The sequence below is a fragment of the Amphimedon queenslandica genome, unplaced genomic scaffold, assembly GCF_000090795.2.
Source record: "Amphimedon queenslandica unplaced genomic scaffold, v1.1 AMPQUscaffold_13141, whole genome shotgun sequence".
Lineage (NCBI taxonomy): Eukaryota > Metazoa > Porifera > Demospongiae > Haplosclerida > Niphatidae > Amphimedon > Amphimedon queenslandica.
In genome coordinates this window covers 44,931-60,997 of record NW_003546623.1, presented here as the reverse complement: position 1 = coordinate 60,997, position 16,067 = coordinate 44,931, and the positions used below count along the sequence as shown (strand labels likewise).

Here is a 16,067-nt window from a genome sequence, read left to right as displayed (position 1 = left end):
AACACTGATCAAATATTAAGTGATCACATTATAGCAGAGGGTGATGAACATCATCGTCAAATTTATGGTGGTCCACCTTCTGCAAGTGTTTTATCAATAGAAAATATAGAAACTGAGAACGCCATACTGTCAATAGCACCAGCTGAAGGCGAGAAGCCCCTCTCTTTCTTTTTTGACAAAGACTTTGAATTACTGTCAAACCCTGATAAGTTTCCTCTGGGAAAAGGTGCCTTTAGTACTGAGAGGCCTGTAAAACTCACTTACAGGCGCTACTTTCAGCAAAGACTCTTAAATCAAGATGGACGATTTTCTCAAGATCTTGATTATCTTTTTACGGCACAGTATATAGTTGAGGCGAAACAGATCTTTGACGATATGAACTGTTATATCTGGAGACAAAGACCACAAGACAATTCTCTCACTGCTCGTCAAGTAAGAGATCCAAGATCTCTTGCACAATATGTACGCAAGGACAAAGCATATCGTTTCCTCAAAAATGTTCGTGGGTCACCTCCTTATTTTCAAAGAACTTTATATGAGTTGTTGGCTATGGTTCGACAATTTGGTACTCCTACTTGGTTCTTTACAGTTTCTGCTGCTGATCTTAAGTGGCCTGATATGATAAAGGTCATTGCACAACAGTACAATGTTCATTACACTGATGATGAAGTATCACAGCTTTCTTTTGAAGAACGTAGTTCTTGGATAAGGAGGAATCCAGTGGCAGCTGTTAGGCATTTTCACTATAGGCTTAACTGCTTATTCAATGATTTTCTCCTAACTGATGCAAAACCTCTTGGAGAAATTGTAGATTATTCTTGGAGGATAGAGTTTCAGCAGCGTGGATCTCCTCATGCTCACTGTGTCCTTTGGGTGAAAGGTGCACCCAAATTTGGAGTCGATAGTAACAACGATGTTTGCACCTTCATCAACAAGTACATATCTTGTGAAATGCCTACTGAGGATGGTCATTTGAAGGACCTTGTATCTCTTTTACAACGGCACAGACACTCCTCTTATTGTAAGAGGAAAGGTAACTGTCGTTTTCAATTCCCTCGTTTACCTAGTGAGAGTACTCTAATTGCCTGCCCTAATAGTGACATCACTGTTCTCAATAATGTTACTAAATGCCTGGATAAAGTGAAAAAAGCCCTGAAAAATTCTGAAACCAATCTTAATATGAAAGATTTATTAAATTTGGCTGGTGTTACTTCAGAGGATTACAAGCAAGCTATTTCTATGACAAAATCAGGACATGTCATAGTTTTAAAGAGACAGCCTAAGGATTGTCTTGTTAACAACTATAACAGGGAAGTTTTACTAGCTTGGGAAGCAAATATTGATATTCAGTTTATACTCAATCCTTACGCTTGTGTCATGTATGTGGCATCATATATGATGAAGAGTGAGAAAGCAATGGGCGAGTTGCTGAAACATGTAGCTAACGAAGAAAGAACAGCTGAATTGACTGAGCAGCTTCGCAAAGTCGGAGCCGCTTTTTTGAGCCACAGGGATTTGGGTGCCCAGGAAGCAGCTTGTCGTATATTATCTCTTCCAATGAAGAAACACTCCAGGGAACAAGAATTTGTAAACACAGGACCAAAAGACGAAAGAGTAGCCTTAATAAAAAATGGCAGAGGCAGACAGCATCTTGATGATGATGATAATGATGTCTTTTGCAAGACTTTATGTGAACGTTATGTTCACAGACCACAAAGCCTCACGCCTATGTGTTTAGCTGAATTTGCTGCAAACTATCGTCCTAAGTATGGATCATCAAATGATGCAACTGTTAATGATGATGGTGATGATGTCTTACCATCTGAAGATGTTACATGCAATCCAGCTCCTGTAACAACTATTACATTAACTGATAATTATGGATCAATGGCCAAAAGGAGAAGAGAGGCTGCAATAAGGTTTCACAAGTGGAGCAAGGACACTGACTCCAATAATTGGTACAGGGCAAAAATCATGCTCTATTATCACTGGCGCAATGAAGAATCTGATCTACTTGGTGGATATGATACTTATGAGGAGCATTATCGGCAAGTTGTTTCCGAAATTACTACAAATGAAAAGAAATACACTGTAGAAGAGGTGGAACACATTGACTTTCATGATGATCCTCCTCAGCATGTTTGGGATAGCATAGCTCCTACTACAGAACACAACAGAGGATGTGATCATGATGAAGGAACCACAAATTTGAGGGATTTAGAACGTGAAGACATTGCTGAAATGTCACATAATGATGATCAATGTAGTAGTACTCATACATCAGCAATTTTAAGTAGATTTGACATTGCTGTTAACAGTGACATCATTCCTTCAGAAGAATACAGGTCTCTTTTTAGAGGTCTAAACAAAAAGCAGCGCAAGATAGTTCTTTTTCATCGTAAATGGTGCAAAGAGACTGCAATAGCACTAAAAAATGGTAAGACAGTAACACCGTACCACTTATTTGTGAGTGGCCCTGGAGGTGTTGGCAAATCTCATATCATTAAAATAATCAAATCTGACACTATCAAACTCTTAAGATTATCTGGAATTTTCGAACCAGATGATGTAATGGTTTTATTGACAGCTCCTACTGGGGTAGCTGCCTTTAACATTGGAGGGATGACTCTGCATTCAGCTTTGCTTTTAAGCAGAAGTAAATCTAGTGGATATCAGTCTCTAAGTCATGACAGGGCCAATACTTTAAGAATGAGACTTGGTAAACTGAAATTATTAATCATTGATGAAATTAGTATGGTTGGCTGTAACATGCTTCTTGATATTCATAAGCGACTTAATGAGATTTTAGTGCAACCAGATGGTATCTTTTTTGGAAACGTTAGTGTACTGGCTGTTGGGGATTTGTACCAATTGCCACCTGTAATGCAACCTCCCCTTTTTCGAACTATTTCAAATTCAGAAATAGCATCTTTATTTGGATGTGGCTCACTTTGGAGAGAACTCTTTCACATAGTAGAACTAACAGATATAATGAGGCAGCGGGGGGATAGTAGATTTATTGAGCTTTTGTGTAGAGTAAGAACTGCTGAGTGTAATGATAGCGATATTGATATGTTAAAAAGCAGGATCATAACAGATGATTTTCCAGATTATCCAAAAAATTCACTTCATGTTTACAGACACAACAAAGATGTTGATAGGCATAACCTTGACATGCTTAATAAGTTGGCTAGTGAAAGCGAACAATTTACTATTCTCGCACGAGATTCTACTGCTGGTCAAACAGACCACTTAAACTTAAGCAATTTGTCTGATAGGAAGTCAGATACTGGCAATTTACATGGTATACTAAAATTAGCAATAGGATCGCGTGTTATGCTAACATCTAATGTCAGTGTGTCTGATGGGTTAGTTAATGGGGCTCGTGGTGAAGTAGTGTACATTGTTTGTAATTATAATAATGATGTGTCTAGAGTACTGGTGAAATTTGATGATCCTAATGTGGGTCAACAAGCCATACAGTGTAGTCAATACAAAAATATTTATAGTAATGCCGTTCCATTAAAAAAAATTGAAGTAAAGTTTTTAGCTCAGGGTAGGCATGGGAGTGAAGTGACAAGATATCAATTCCCTCTCACCCTAGCTTGGGCTACGACAATCCACAAAGTGCAAGGCCTGACTATGGATACAATCGTCATTGATATGAATAATAGTAGTGCTTTCAGCCCTGGTCAGGCTTATGTGGCGTTTAGCCGAGTTAAATCTTTTAGTGGCTTATTTATTAAAAATTTTAATGAACATGCCATCAAAAAAAGTGATGAAGTTCATGAAGAGATGACCCGTTTGAAGGAAAACATGCTTATCATATCACCAGTACATAGTAATTTAGATAATTTTTTGTTAAAAATTGGATTATTAAATGTAAGGTCTGTTTCTAATAAAATTGGTGATCTCGTAAATGATGTTAACCTTAAAGATGCTTCAGTCATAGGGTTATGTGAGACATGGTTAGTTCCTTCACAACCGTCTCCTTGCATTAATAATGGCCACATTGTTATGAGATGTGACAGGAATACAAATGATCACGGGGGGGTCTTATTATCTGTCATGCAATCTATGTCACCAGGAAATGTTATTAGAATTAATAGAAATGGAATAGAAATCATTTCTAGTTGCATAAAATGCAATGATTGTGTTATACAGATTGTTGTGCTTTATAGGTCTCCTTGTGTTTCAATTCAGGAATTATTCAGTGCAATAATAGATTTGTTTAATAGCATTGATTTATCATTGCCTACTATTATAATGGGGGATTTTAATGAAAATTTTAGTGAAGATATTGAGCCTTTAGTAGCTTCTAGTCGTCAGTTAAAAACCCTGATGTCTGACCATAATTTTGACCAGAAGATTTTATCTTCCACCACTGATACAGGTTCTTTAATAGATCACTTGTATTATAACAATATATATTTTAAGATTCATACTGTTGTTTTTGATTGCTATTATAGTGATCATGATGTGGTGTGTGCTATTTTGACTTTATAATACAGGGATACGTGAATAGTGAACTGTTTGGTGATTAGGCAGTTCATCCGTTCCCTTGTGTATATATTGCAGCCAAAAATGCAGGGATGAGTACTTATAACCTCCCTGACATGGCTGATAATCACCAACATTATGCACACAGTCACACATATATTCTAAGTATGCATATACATGTAAGTTGCCATGTCATAGAACTTAATCATATTTGTTTATTGTATTTTATAGATCTCTGCTATCTCATTCACCAACCATCAACACTCCAGATTGAAAACCAGTACAAATTAGACACCTGCAAATATATGACACCTATACATATATGATTTTGCAACAGCACTACACAACTGGATGGAGGGAATTAGAATCAACTGACGCCACTATATCAGTTATGAGGAGAGCTTTTGGTGGAATGCTCCACCAAATGTATCAAATAGTGACCATCATTCCATAGTTATACTATTTTTTAAAAGGCTTGTGATGATTTGTACGTAAGATTACATTGCTTTTTATGTCTAGCGCTTTCTCTTACCTAGAGTCAGACTGTTTGGGACTACTAAAAGGTCATACATGTACAGCAACGTACACCTCCTTGCTGTCCTCCATTGGCAGACTGGGCTTTCTTCTTGATTGTTGGCCCTTTCTATTGACATCAGAAAATTTTCAAAGAAGAATGGCTTCATCATTACACCAATTTTTTTGATAAGTAAGATTCATCTTTAATCATAATTTTGTACATTCTATTAAATAATGAACTTGTGTAATAGATATGTTCCTTATTTTTATGATGTTATGATAATCTCTTTGTTTTAGGACAGGTTCCTTTAATTACCATTTTTCCTGCAAAAGACATGCTGTATTTCTTTCATATATTTAATTCTACTATAATAGTAAGCTAATATTTTTATTGAAAATAATTATAGTGCAGAGCCTTAAATTAGATTCAAACAACACAGATATTGCATCTTAACTTGCTTAATTTGATTTGTAGAAGGCTTAAGTTGATTCCAATCAAATTTATATTTTTTATGAAATTTTAAAGTTACTCAAAAACAGGACCAAGGTCAATGTACTATAATAGTACAGAGACAATTTTCATCAAAAATAAAAAATAGAGAATTTGTTGTAATTTTTTTAAATTAAAACATACTGTATGTTTTAATGTTGTGTAGAAAGTTTGAGCTCATTCTGATCAAATTTTGATGCTTTACAAATTTTTAAATTTACTTAAAATTCATGTCAAAATTTTTGTACTATTATAGAGATTTGACCAAATTTTACCAAAAATAAAAAGCAGAGAATTCTACATTTTTTCTGATGCATATACATGTACATGTCCTTATGCTAGCTGTGTAGCAAGTTTAAACTCATTTTGTTTGATTTTATGGATTTTTTAAAAAATTGTTCAAAAAAATACAATGTACTCTATTATTGTGCTTGTCAACTCATGAAGCTTGCTCACTTAGCATGCTTTGTGGGAAACCATGTGGTAGGACATGCTATTGTGTTAAATTTTATTGTTATTCTCTTTATATAGCACTGGGAGAGCATTAGTAGTAAATTCTACCTGCAAGTATTTACAATGACATGTGAGCTCTTTTTACACTCAACTAGTACATGTAAGTGATATATTGTACATGTATATGTACTCATCTTGTTCATCGCTTTAAACCTCCTCCTTTCTACCTTTCCTTCTTTGTCCCTCCTGTAACAATTTTTTGTTATTACACTTGTCTCTATCTTTTCATAGATACATGATTTATGCATGGTTGGTGGATATGACATGGTCCCATCATTTACAAGTACATCTGTGTGTTATTGTTGTATCTTTTCATTATAATCCTAATACATAGAAGCAGAACTAAGGAAGGTTTTCCACCACACCACAAAAGAACACAGTGTGGCGGTTTTTCCAGGGGCAGCTGAGGGACACAGCTCCCCTAAATCAAAGGCTCTATTTTGCCACAATGGCACCAGTCAAATGGAAGAGGCAACACTCATGAGGACAATAAATGTGGTATGTTATTGTAATGTTCACAATAAAAATTATTGGTGGTGGGGTACATGTATATTGTAGCTACTGCACAGATGATTTGTTTCAGAAGGATGAATGATTTATTATTGATGTTAAGTATTGTTAACAAGTGTAAATATTACAATTAATGATGAGTCAGCAAACATTAAGACGATGACTCAGCAATAATCAATCACTAATAATCAATAAATGTGTGAGATACATGTAAGTTAAATGTGAGATAAGTTGAATGTGCAAGAAGTTAGATGTAAGTAAGTTATTCAATGAGTTTATTTTCTTGGGAAAGGCCTTTTCCTTGTTCTTACTTGACCTTCATAAAGTAGTCCCTGTAATATAAAGGCAGAACATTTACATGTACATCAAACAATTTCAAGAGACTTACTAGTTCCCTTTTTAATGCTATAATCTCCGAGGTTTTAGTTCGCTTTTGATCACTGAGACTCTTTATCTGGGAATTTATATGGGAAACTTCCATTTCCAAGGCTAAAATCCTATCCAACTACATTGTACATCAACAGCAAGAATAAGTTAAAACACACTATAAGAACTTATACCTTCTTAACTTTTTCTGCTGGATCCATTGAGTGAGTCTTCAATTGTCTACAAAAAAACTCAGAAAAGACAACTAAATGCAACTGTCCTCAAACCTAGCCTTTTATAGGATGAAAACCTTCTTTCATTGCATCATAGTTAAATCATTATTACCTCATCATTCCTATTTTAGAGACTTGCATGACAGCATGAATTTATAAAAATAGAAATGATGATGCAATAATGACATAAGGTACCATGACTAAGCACTCTTACATAATCCATCAGATTCCTTAGTCATGGTACCTTATGTCATTATTACATCATCATTTCTATTTTTAGAAATCGTGCTAGTTACATGTACATGCACTTTTACAATACTATTATACAGAGCAAAAATGACTCAGCACTTACATGTATGATGTCATGTGGTTAAGATAATCACTATAAAAGGACCAGATGTAGCTCACTCTATAATAGTTCAGTATGGCGAAGAGACAAAGAGAGGACGATACCAGTCAACAATCTGCAGCAGCAGAAAATCCAGAAATCACTTGTATGATTCAAAGTCTTTCACCTATGAAGAAATCAAAGAAAGGAAATGATTACTATACTGGTGTGTGCAGTGATGGAAACAAGAGTATGCGCATTATTGGCTTTGACAGCCATTCGAATGAACAGCTATTGTCTTACAAGTCCAAGGGAGAAACAGTGGCAATTAAAAATTGCACAGTAAAGACTGGACCATCAGAAGAGATTGAGCTGTTCATCAACAGGACCAGTAAAATTGAGTATTCTCCTAAGAAAATAGACGTGAAGCCAATTGTAGTCCCTGACAAAACAATACCTGAAATCTTAGCTCTAGAGGACGGTGTCATAGTGAATGTAACAGCCAAAGTCTTGTCTGCAGAGCTCCCTCGATCAGTCAGCAGAGGACTTGTTCAAGATGTCGTGCTCACTGATGGCCACAACACTATCGATCTATCTGTATGGGAAGAGAATACAAATAAATTAGAGCCCTTGAAGTCATATAATTTTGAGAGTCTTTATACGAGGAGCTACAGAGGAACTAGGACGCTGACTCTCTCCCGACAGAGTACTTTTACCCTCACTGATCACATCACTGAAGTGGAACCTGATGATGAAAAGATTGATATCGTCATTGATGCTAAGATTGTCGGGGTACAGAATTTCTGTATCCACATAAGTTGCATAAACTGTAGGAACAACTTGCCATTATCTACAACCTTTAGTCAATATCTGAGGTGTTCAAACTGCAGTGTACTACAGTCCATCTATGAAAGAGAGTATGATGTTACCACTAACCTAATTGTTGTTGGTAGAGATGACCCTTTGAGGAACATGAAGGCATGTAAGGACATCATTGTGAAGATACTACAAATTGAAGACAGTGCATTAGGTGAAGAGATGGAGGAAAGTCTCCTCCGAACACCCAAGATGGACATCTTATTTTCTGAAAGGAGCAATTACGTTAAGGACATCAAATTCAAATAGTGCATCACAAACATAAATAATAATCAAAAAATCATTTACACTAACCTTGTATATAGTCCATTATCTGTTATCCATGGTTGTACATCTGTATATTATCTTCCTTTATCACATGATAACTTTAATATATATCAGAAAGAGATGGGGAACAGTCACCATGATTAGCCTAGGCCATTAAGAGTATTATTATCATCATTAAGGAACTTTACAGTACAAACATAGAAAAACATTAAATTGAGAGCAGCAGGAGTTGACCGTACTGAAGTACATCAGTAATTAATACTGAGTAACACCACACACATATACATACACATTAAGTTACAAATACAATAAAGAGTTACTTGACTTGCAAAGTGATACACTTGCTACAGGGGCAACAGAAGTGGTACGTACACAGATCTTCAGAGTATCAATGGTTGAAAGATTCCTCAAAATAGTACCACATTAGGCAACAAAGATGGAGTCAAGAAGATCGCATATTAGCTTAGGCTAGTAAGACAAAAATCAGATGAAGCCTAAATTAATATAATACAATTTTACAGCAAAAGAAATGCATGCACTGACTTTTTGGAAATACTTTTTTTACTGAGACCACCTCACCACCATTTTTTGAGGGATTAGATAGAGAGGGGTTAAGGTATTGATTCCTCCTCCTTTTCCTCCTTCTCTCTTGTCTAGTAGACATTTGAAATATTTATTTTTGGGTTAATTCAGTCAGGTTTGCTTTTGTCAGTAACATAGATTTTTTATCAGACACTTTCAAAAACCAAGACAGCCTAGCTAGCAGCAGAGTCAGCACATAACCACGACTGACTCAAACTCACCCCATTGTCCTTCTAAATGATTGATATGTATACATAAAATAAGTCACTATAATAATAGTTTATTAATGCAAATCTATGTTCCTATCACTATGTCTGTCCTTGTAGTAGTATCACTTACATGTACATGTACATAACTATAACTATAATACATAAATAGATTGACTTATTTACATTCATTTTTTCTCTTTATTCCTTAGATTAGATGCATTGAAATTCTTCAAAGACCTGTCCTATGGTTCAATATCAGGACTAAAACTTTGGAAGATGCTATGAACACTCTACCGCTATCAGGTGGCATCACATAGGGACACTACTAGTGATGGGAGGGAGAGAAGAGGCAGTGTACTAATGGATAGAACTGACCTTGATCTAATACCAGAGGATGTACCTGACCTTGTACAATCTTTCAGAGGTAATATTGAGCATAATATAATATGTACATGTACAATATGTAATGTGTACATTTGTTGTACTGTATTGATGTCAAGACAGAAATACATGTAGGGTTTGATGTGATGTTTGGCATATCCCTCTTAAAATGGCTAGGAGAGAATATATTCACTTTTATTACATTTCCTGATGCATATTAATGTCCTTATGCTATCAAAAAAAATTGAGCTGATTTTAGCAAATATTTTTCAATTTATGAGCATTTTTAAAATGTTTGAAAAAAGCCTGGCAAAGGCTATACATGTAGCCCATTTTTTCCAAAAAATGGCTTCAAAATTACCTTACATTTTCTGATACATATTGATGTCCTATGTTGTGTAGAAAGTTTGAGCTGATTCTGACTTCAATTTTTCAAGTTACAGTCATTTTAAAAAACGTCAAAATTCTGAAAAAATCCCTGTACTATATATAGCCTATGGTATTTTCCAAGAAATGGCTCCAATTCACCCCAAATTTTTACTGGAAAAATCCAAATACATTTGTAAATACATGTACATGTATATTATTATTATTATCATTATTATTATTATTATTGTTGTTGTTGTTGTTATCAACATGTTTGAGCTCTATGTCTCTGAAAAATTGTATGAGTAATGTATATTTGATGTGTACATGTACATGTATGCACTGTTGTATTTTCTTATACATGTACATGTTCATGTATAGCCTTATCTTTTACCTTGTGGCTTCTAATTGAGACAAGCTTTTAGGGATGGTCAGTGTGCATTTTATAACACTTTGAACTTAGTACAAATAAGAAATAAACTATAATAGTAATTAATTTAGCATTATTGGGGCGAGCAAAAGCGAGCCCCACATAGTCGAGTCGAGTATGTCTGTCTGTCTGTTTGTTTGTACACGTACGTCACCCCTATTTATGCGTCTATAAAAAATAATAATCACACATTTTAAAATCATAATTTTGATAATTACGGTACCACGTGCAAAAACAAAGAGCAACTTCAGTAATCACTGGACGAGAGGAGTTCAAGAGACAAGAGTATTCAAAAGACAAGAGAAGCTGAAGCTTAAAGCATGAGTAATTCACAAGAAGATGCTCGTGAAGCTCATCGACTTCTTTGTAATGAGCGTGAGGAGGAGAAAAGAGCGAGGAGGTCCAATACAGAGAAATGCTAGATATGGTCTTGTCGCACCCAAAGACAACAAATGGAGTCTCCTTCTGGCTTCTGAGACCAACCATCTTCCATCCTAGATCTATATAACTGCAGAGATTCTTCACTCAAAGCTAGAAACTATGAAATTCCTTCCATGCTTGCAAATTCTGCATTAGTGTATGGACATCGACATTCAACATTTAATAGCCACTACATCATTGTCGATCATTGTCTATATAAACATTGTATATTGCTAATTGAAATGTTAATCGTTTTGCTCGCCCCTCAATGTTTTACACTCGCCTAGTTATTAATATTATCATTATTATAAGAACAAAAGACAAAAAATAACAATAATTTAGTATTATTGTTGTTATTATTATTATTATTAAGTCATGTAAATAATAATAGTGTATTAAGTAAGTTAGTCATAGTCAACAAGCCCTCCAGCTTCCCCCTTCCCGAATCAGTCGCATGACTAAGCGCGGCCTCATTCTCCTCCTCCTCCTCCTTCTTAATGCTCTTCTGAGGCTTTCTCTCTATATATGTGACAGTATTGAAAATGCATGCAACCATGTACATGTATTTAATGCACTTACTTCCAGTAAGTTTATGAGCCTAAAGAGCTCTTGCAGCAATGGTAATATAGGATCAGACTCATCCATAGTGATGGAGAGACTCTCATGCATCTCATGTTTTATAGAGGCTGCATAATAGGCCAAACCCCATACTTCCTCCAGCCTCAGGCAACAAAATGGAACCATTCAAATGGGAATGGGAGTACATAGGTCTCACCATGATGCCAGACTGTCTAAGAGCATTGTATATTAGGTGGACCTCTTAAGTGTTTAGAAATTTTTGTGGTTGATTTATTTACTTTGCTAGTACACAATGTATGGCAGGGAGTGCAGTGTCTATAATTTATGTACACTAATGAATGTAAGTAATGAATCAAGTAAATTGTCTTGATAAGCAATACTGTGCTTAGAAGGTTAAGTATTACTTGTACATACATGTATTACAATTAAAAGTTACAAATTTGTCTTTCTATATACCGTATAGCCGGAAAATTCGGCGGAGAATTAAATTTGGCGGATTGGCAGTTCAAAATAAAACCGCCAATATTATAACTGCCAATAATAATTCCAATTTTTATAGGTGGGTTAATTATACTAAAAAATGGCAGTATTTCTCACTATTTCAGTCACAGAGTCAAGACTGTGGACAAGAACTGCCAAGGAGCAGCTTGAAGAAGAGCTGAGTATGCTTAAAGAAAAGACAAGATAGTCAACCGCCAAGTTAAATGACCGCCAATATTATATTTAGACAGTTTTGATGCAAAACTGCCAAAGTTTTAGACCGCCAAATTTTCCGGCTATACGGTATTTGGGAATATTTTTGTCACTGTATTTATGTATCATTATCATTATAAGCTACTAAGACAAAATTAAAGTACATGTACATGTACATTGTAACATCAGTCATTTTATTAGTAACGGGTAATAGCAAAGGGTCATTTTAGGCAGCATCCTCATCTTTCTCCTCCTCATCAACTCTGCCTTCCTCAACTCTGCCTTCCTCATCCCTAGGGGTTGGGTATAAAAATGCATGGTCATGGTTTTTACTTGTGGCTTAAGGTTTAGCATACTTTTCCTCCATGTATGAAGATGGAGGAAAAGATAGAAGGGAAGGGGAAGAGAAAAGAACTCTTTCCCTTCTTCCCCCCTTTCTCTCTTCCTCTATCCTCTTATACATGTACATATATGGCATTAATAATGTAATAATTTATTGTTTTGTAACATGTACATTGAGCATAACATTGTGGCATTTTATTACATGTACATGTATGTTAACTTAATGTATATCTTCATACATGTATCCTTCCTCCTCCTCTTCTTTCCATTTCCTCTGACTTTTCATAGTACAAGTACCTCTAAATGCTCTATTGGCTCTGCTGTTCTTGTTTACTGCCTATAATTGAATATTTCAGATGTAGCATGCTATGTTATATCTCAGTAACTTACAGTAATGAGCCTCTTTAAAAGAGCACTGTTTTCTTTATTAGCATCAATTTGATACTTAATCTAAAAATATATAGGTATACATGTTATAAAAAGTATTGTTTAATTACTGAAAGTATGAACAAAATTGTTCCTGCTATTGCCAGAAGTCCATGCACAAATACAAGCACAAGCCCTATTATTTCAATAACTTAAGATATGTTAAAATACACATCTAAATAGAAAGTTCTTACTTAGCTCTCCAAGCTTCATCTTACAGTTGTAGAGTAGACTAAACTGTACATGCCTGTAGGCTGCAGCTTTATAAACATGTATGGAGGGGTCTGGCTAGAAACAGCCAAACCCCTCCATTATTAGTCTTAGGTACAATGGGAAGACACTCCCTTCTTTAACTGAGCCCTGCATGCCTTGATTAAAGTTCTCTCTCTCTCTCTCTCTCTCTCTCTCTCTCTCTCTCTCTCTCTCTCTCTCTCTCTCTCTCTCTCTCTCTCTCTTTCCCTCCCTCTCTCATGGATAACTAGAAGAATATGTCAGCTTGAGACCCGGACGATGTAAAGTAGGGAGAAAAAGACTTAAAAGAAGCCTTATGATTCTAGCTCTTGTAACTATTATACATGTAAGTACATGTACACATATGTAATTTTTGTGGTCCAAATTTTTTAGTCATTTTGAGCAAATGCATTAATTTAATTAGGAGAGTACACATACTGTATACGGCACATATTTTGCGGGTGTAAAATTTCGCAATTTGGCTGCTATTTTTAATTTGCGAATAAAAATTTTGCAATTTCAATGTAATAATTACCACACCTACTATACAATCAGCATGCTATTTTGCGGATTTTAATTTCGTGAATTTTTCTGAAATGTGAAAATCACAAAATTTAATCCCCGCGAAATATATGTTGTATACGGTATTTGCATGGCTTCTTATCTTGACTGTAATTTTAATTAATCAAATCAACGGTGCTTTGATTGGTTTGTAGTGGTGTGTGGGTGGATCAAATTTCATTTCAAAAGTTGCTTAGGTGGCCTGGAGCAAGGTGATCAGATCTCATTTATTGTTACATGTATAATGATGTGCTGTGGTTGTGGTTTGCCTCTATCAAAGCTTGTGGTTAACAGGAAAGCCATACATATTATACTGTCCAGTACTACATACAGTCAAACCTGCTATTGTGAACAGTCTAAAGTAAGGACACCTCTATAATGAGGATAGGTAGTATCAGTCCCATTACAATATAAATGTGTATTAATGAACCTCTGAAATAAGGACACCTCTATAATAAGGACAGTTTTATTGGGTCCTAAGGTGTCCGGAATAGACAGGTTTGACTGTATTCCAACAGTGCTACATTTTCATACCATGCTCATTATTGAAGTTGGTGCCTTTGATCCGCCCATGCATCATTAAAATTAATGATTCTTAAAATGTTGTAATATAGATCTTAATTATAACTAATATATATTCTAACCTTGTATCAATATATCAATATATTGATATATTGATACAAGGTTAGAATATATATTAAGGCGGGTTCTCAATATGACATATGCACGTGCGTCATGACTGGAAGTGCTGTATAAACCAATGGGGGAGCATGCGTCAATGCATCAGATTAGAAAACATTTCTATTCTGACGCATTGACGCATACTCCCATTGGTTTATGCAGCACTTCCAGTCATGACGCTAGCGCATGAAAAACAATATACATATTACAACATTTTAAGAATAAGGACTGCATGTAGCAGGAACTTAAATCCAGTTGCAATATTATATAATTTTCTCTTTCTTTTTCTTTTCCAATAGGAATGCTCATGATAATTAAAGAAAAAGAACTATTATGGTTAGCAGTTTACGTTGTATATTGTTAGTTAATTAATTGTGTAGCTATTATTGGCCTTGCCTAGCTTGTTCTAATAATCTATGGTAGTACTATTGCATGTGATCCATTTTGTGCATTTTTGTCTTTAAGAATGTATAGCTTTACAAATATGTATACTAAACTTTTGAGGACTTCCTCTTCTGTTAGGACTCTGAAGTCTTGCTTTACTACCTGGAGATGTAAATTGCTGCCATCATTATTAATACTATAGTTGATGATGTCATGCCACACCTCCAACTTTGGGAGTAGCTAGCTGGAGCAGCTTGCATGCATGCTATTTGCTTTAGGTAACATGAGTACTAGATAATTTACTCATTTTCCTTTAGCTGGTCATTAAGATATAAATATTTAGATATAGAATATATTTAAAACCATGAGTGCAACTTGTAGACAATCAGTGTAGGTACATTTTTAAAGTTTTGATTGTGGTACGCCCCACGATGATATGACTCTCTTTATCTACTTTATAAAGAAATAATTATAATATACATATATTAACTTCTAACCATAATAGCTACAATTTTTGGAGGGACAACTGTCCCATTTCTTTGTATCAATCAAATGTATTATGAAAGTACAGCATTTTCCAAAATTGATATTATTTAAGTTCCCCAGCTAGATTAGCCTGACATGTACTTACAGTAGGGCTCAGATCCCAGTCATTGTGCTTAGTAGAGGAGGGGTCAATACTTAATTAGTACCAATGCTTAGTAATATGAGCTTAATATGGTATTGACAATGATTGACTGAGTGCAAAAATAAGCCACCATTTTTGTAATTATAAAAGGGTGTGGTTGTCATTATGACATTGAATAGGTGTGGCTTAGTGTTGGCTCAATACTGTATCTAAAGGCCTAGTATTAAATAAATTTTTTGACCATATCACGCCCCTAGTATGCAAATGTGTATTTTTTGTTGCTATAATTAATATCACAATTATAATTAACATGGTGCATCTCTCTTCTCTCCTTTTCCTGTAGTCTTTATGATAGAAAAGTTTGATGCTAATGACGGTACATGCTTCTATACACATCACAGTAAGTCTTACGTAGCTTCTCAAAATACTTGGTAATACTTTTTCATATCTCATATAGTATATACAATAATAATGCAAATCACTAATTTACATAGGTGAGAAGAGAAAATAAATACTATTTAATTTTATGATAGCTTTGTTGGCCTTGTACAGTTC

The 16,067-nt window shown here is 35.0% G+C and overlaps 3 long non-coding RNA genes across 3 annotated transcripts in view; 2 read left to right on the top strand and 1 right to left on the bottom strand.

Moving 5' to 3' along the window:
* The window catches only part of LOC109584981 (uncharacterized), a 16,660-nt gene extending 3,080 nt beyond the window's left edge, over window positions 1-13,580 (top strand). Inside the window, exons 4-11 of the long non-coding RNA XR_002186256.1 lie at window positions 4,732-4,987; window positions 5,037-5,206; window positions 5,314-5,390; window positions 6,038-6,119; window positions 6,251-6,302; window positions 6,354-6,517; window positions 9,600-9,814; window positions 13,510-13,580. This is a non-coding gene — a long non-coding RNA (uncharacterized LOC109584981). The remainder of the gene's footprint in view (window positions 1-4,731; window positions 4,988-5,036; window positions 5,207-5,313; window positions 5,391-6,037; window positions 6,120-6,250; window positions 6,303-6,353; window positions 6,518-9,599; window positions 9,815-13,509) is intronic.
* Window positions 6,615-7,182, bottom strand: LOC109584980 (uncharacterized). The gene is made up of 3 exons (XR_002186255.1): window positions 7,090-7,182; window positions 6,918-7,034; window positions 6,615-6,861 (listed from the first exon to the last, which is right to left on the bottom strand). It is a non-coding gene; the product is annotated as an uncharacterized LOC109584980 (long non-coding RNA).
* A 1,240-nt stretch (window positions 13,581-14,820) lies between the features above and the next one.
* LOC109584979 (uncharacterized) lies at window positions 14,821-16,056 on the top strand. The gene is made up of 3 exons (XR_002186254.1): window positions 14,821-14,836; window positions 15,856-15,912; window positions 15,970-16,056. It is a non-coding gene; the product is annotated as an uncharacterized LOC109584979 (long non-coding RNA).
* The last annotated feature ends 11 nt before the right edge of the window (window positions 16,057-16,067 follow it).